The following is a 4,305-nucleotide window of genomic DNA, read 5'->3' on the forward strand; positions in this document are numbered from 1 at the left end:
GTCTGCTTCTGCCTGGAAATCTGTTTCTTTCAGATACGAGGAGACAACATGTTGCTGCGGTGAAATAAGAGTTTGATTTAATTTAAATCAGCTAAAAGAGAAAAAGATAGAGGTGGAATGATCCTGACTGAAACATGTTTCCTGTCTGTGATCTGAAGGGAAACATGATGTGAACAGCAGCCGCCTGTAACTCGCTCCAGGGGACATTTTTTATTGCCATGTTCTGTGTGTCACGCTGCATGAGTGCACACAGTGATTGCCTGCTGGATGTGAACATACGAGGCTGTGTCTGAAGAGTTTGAGTCCAAAAATGAGACGTCCACTGTGTGAAGAACGTTCTGCGTCCTCTGTTAGACCTCCAGAAGGATTTAAATATACAGTATAATCTAATGGTTGTGTTCTGGTTCCCTCAGAATGAGCTGTTTATATCTACACAAGGAGCAGGTCCTCCTCTACAGAGATCACCATGTTGCACTGTCATGTTTCTACAGTAGCCCAGAACGGACAAACCAAACACTGACTCTAGATAGAAATCCTCCTGAATCTGACACATTGGACCTTTAAAAAAAAAAAAGCGTGGAAACAAATTTCAGTTTAATTTACACTTAGTGATGAGCTCCATCTGGATTTATGAAACACTCACTGACTATTAAGCAGTTTTTTTGGTGTTTTATGGAAGGAATCATCTGTAATCTGTTCATATGTTTAATGAGTTGCTGTGGTGGACTCAGCATCCTGCTGTCTGTCTGTGCACTGGACGCTGCTGTGGAGGATGTCGGCTGCTGAAACTCTGCAGACAGAGTGAACATGATGAAGAGCTCGGTGTCACAGAGACGTCCTCCCTGAGTCAGAGCATCGCTTCATGTCACAGCAGGTGCAAATAATAAAATGACTGATGGCGTTCCATTTAGCTGGGGTCCAGGCTCTCTGCCATGATCACTGGGACACTGATGAATCCAGTGGAGACAGTCTTAGTGCTGTTAGTAAAACCTGAATCAGAATCTGAAACAGTTTTAACTTCTTAATCACGAACATTAATTCTGGTATTCTGAGTGTTCTGCAAACATCACAGTTCAAAGACAAAAAATCCAAAGAGCAGGACTCAGACGGCAGGTTCACGAAGAGAGGAGTCTTTACTGAGCACAAATACAAGAAGACAAGACAGGCAGTCGACACAGTGTCAGTATCCGGAGGGTCGGACTGAAGCTGAATCTGAAAAACTACAGGCAGGGTCAAAGTCTAGATTAAAGTCAGAAAACAAATATCAAAAACTGCAACTGTGAGGGACACCGCTCAGAGACAGTCTGACGCAGGCCCAATCCCAAACCACTCCCTACCCACTACCACTTCACTACCGAGTGTCACTCCAAATCAAGTTACACTCGCAGCTGCGGAGGGCACTCCTGATTAAGGGGAAGTGTATGAAAGAGAAGCCAAACCATGGGACGCCCTCGCCACTCTACCGGAAGAAGGAAGCAGATGTAACCATGGATACCGACAGATGCTTTGTGAAAGCAAAATAGAGCAACAGGCTATTAAAAAAAACATTTAAATATTAATTAAAATGAGTTAAATTAAAAAAAAAACTTTAATAAGTCAGATAAGAGATACAGTGCAGTGTAATCAAAGTAATTAACTTGTTCATATTTTCTAGACACAGTTTACACATTCACAGATGAACTTTATTAATTAATCTGGGCAATCTTACCTCCATCCCTGCTTTGCAGCATTCCTTTTTTTAGTGAAGAGACTCATTTTTAATCCGTAGATCGATTAACTGCTTTGTTTTTTCTTCTGTCCCTGTGAACACATAATTATATATTTTTTAAAAATCATGAGAATGGGATGAGGAATTTTTTAGACAGTTTTAAATAGTTCATTTAAGCATATGGACATGTAGGTTTTCATCTTTTGACACCAAACATTCTGTGAGTTTGTTTGAGACTGTAAAGTCAGTGTGAGGAAAACAAATGTGTGTGTTTGATCTAAAATATTTTACAAAGTAGAAAGACGGAACTCTTACATTTGTACGTTGTTTCCTCCATTGTGATGTTGCGCTTCCTGCTGGGCTCATCAGAAGCCTGCACTGATGCACACTAGCTATCTAAGGGCTGAGCAGTCCACTCGCACTCAGTGATAATTGGTTTGGGACGGCCCTTAGTATGGCGGAGCTCCGCGTGACCGCGCAAACGGAGGGGGAGTGAATAGGGCGAGGGGATAGGGGCCGGTTTGGGATTGGGCCAGAGAGTGACTGACAGTGGAGCAGCTGACATACTGAGGAACTGATGAGGAGAGGAGGAACAGGTGAGTGACGACGAGCAGGCGGAGTCAATGAGGAGAGGAGGAACAGGTGAGTGATGACGAGCAGGTGCTTTTACAGCTCACTGAGGTTTGCATGTACAAGTTGCCTCAGGTGCATTAACAGAACAGGTCAGAGACCTCATATAAAACATAACTAGCTGTAAAATAGAAACAGTTACAACAGAAAACACAAAGTTCTGTACAGTCAGTGCAGGAATGTGTTGAATATAAACCACAAGTATAAAGTCTGTAGAAGATGTGACTGTAGATTCGGCGCTTCGTCTACTGTGACAGGTCCAAACAGGCTGCACAACACAGTCTCATTCTGAAGTCGTTGAATACTGGACAGAAAGGTTTTCAGCCATTTTAGAACCATTTCACTGTCTTTAATTCAAACTCCTTCAAAGTCTGTTTGACATCATTTCATTCCTCAGGCCTCTGAACTCCTTCACCTCATTCGATAGAGGAGCACAGAGAGTCTGGGGAGGAGATCCTCTACAGTTTATACTCTGTTGATTTGTCTCAGAATAAACTAGGAAGTAAACTCCAGGAACACACTTCATGTTTTCAGACAGACAGATGAGAGAAATGCTGAGTGAGAGATTGTATTAAGTTACAGACCAGGAAGTGACATCATGACTCAAACAGACATCATGATTCAAACAGTTTCTGTATGAATTCTCTGTTCGAGCAGATTTATTTAGAATCAGCACAAATGTTCGTCGTCATGGAGACACCGCCCAGCAGGCCCGTCTCATTCACATACAGAGGCTGTGAAGAGTCAGATGCAGTAACACTGTGCTCCACTCCCCGAAAAGTTTCTGCTCCCACGTCCGAAGATTTCTCACCAAGTTTAAATCTGACAGATCAAAAACTTCCCCGTTGGAGAGCAGCCGTCTGAATCTGACTGTGACTCTGACTCTGAATCTGCAGCCGAGGAACATCACGCCAAAATGTCAGAGAGCGCCAAAGATGCTTTTCAAGATGGGATCCAGGGAAAGACGAAACAGTGCTGTGCGCATACGGCAGGCTTTACAACGTCAGGGAAAACAGACATTTGTGAGGATTCGTACACCGAATAAAATGTACAGTTCCAACACTGGCAGCACATGGTGACTGAAGCATGTGAATAAACACTGAACACATGAAATCAGCTGATCATCTGTCTGTGCTTTAAAACTCAGCACCCACTGTGTCGAGGATCCTGATGTCAGCTGGGATGAAGAACTTCTTAAGTTAAGACTCTGTAGCGCCTCCTAGAGCTCAGGAGCTCAAATTGGCTGAAGAGAGGACGGCAGCTCTCTGCTGAGATTCTTCGCTTTCTTCCTCGTCCTTTCTATAAAGAGTTGGGTCAAGGTTATTTTGTAGCTCGCCAAATATTTTACTTTCCATTGTCACAATTATAGAGAGTTTATTCTTGGATGCACAGTTAACATGAGCGTACCTCAAGTCCCCGTCCGGACCAAAATATGGAGCGTGGACTGGTAGCTGGAGAGGTGCCCTGAGCAAGGCACCAAACCCCCCAACCGCTCGGAGCGCCTGTCATGGGCAGCCCACTCTGACATCTCTCCACTTAGTGCATGTATAGGTCCAGTATGTTCATGTGTGTGTTCGGACCTGTGCGTAATTGACAAACAGAATGAAAAATTGAATTTCCCCTCAGGGGGAAAAGTATATTAAAAAAAAAAAAAAAAAAAAATCACTAGAAACTTCACAAACCTTAAGGTGGATTGATATCTGTGTGTCAGCTCTATGCAGAGCCTGTGTGAGCATTAATACTTGTGCGGTGGTGTGTCTGTGTCACTCTGCGGTTACACCTCCAAAACACTGATTTAAAACACACCTGAAACACACATTAAATACACATTAAACACACCTGAAACACACATTAAACACACATTAAACACACATTAAACACACCTGAAACACACCTGAAACACACATTAAACACACATTATACACACATTAAACACACATTAAACACACATTAAACACACATTAAAC

General features: G+C 42.9%; 1 long non-coding RNA gene across 1 annotated transcript in view; it reads right to left on the bottom strand.

Moving 5' to 3' along the window:
- Window positions 1–3,209: 3,209 nt before the first annotated feature.
- LOC126408628 (uncharacterized) overlaps window positions 3,210–4,305 on the bottom strand; it is a 13,807-nt gene continuing 12,711 nt past the window's right edge. Inside the window, exons 2-4 of the long non-coding RNA XR_007571913.1 lie at window positions 4,021–4,144; window positions 3,746–3,918; window positions 3,210–3,637 (exon numbers count right to left, since the gene is read on the bottom strand). This is a non-coding gene — a long non-coding RNA (uncharacterized LOC126408628). The remainder of the gene's footprint in view (window positions 3,638–3,745; window positions 3,919–4,020; window positions 4,145–4,305) is intronic.

The sequence above is a fragment of the Epinephelus moara genome, chromosome 20 (genome assembly GCF_006386435.1).
Source record: "Epinephelus moara isolate mb chromosome 20, YSFRI_EMoa_1.0, whole genome shotgun sequence".
NCBI classification, from domain to species: domain Eukaryota; kingdom Metazoa; phylum Chordata; class Actinopteri; order Perciformes; family Serranidae; genus Epinephelus; species Epinephelus moara.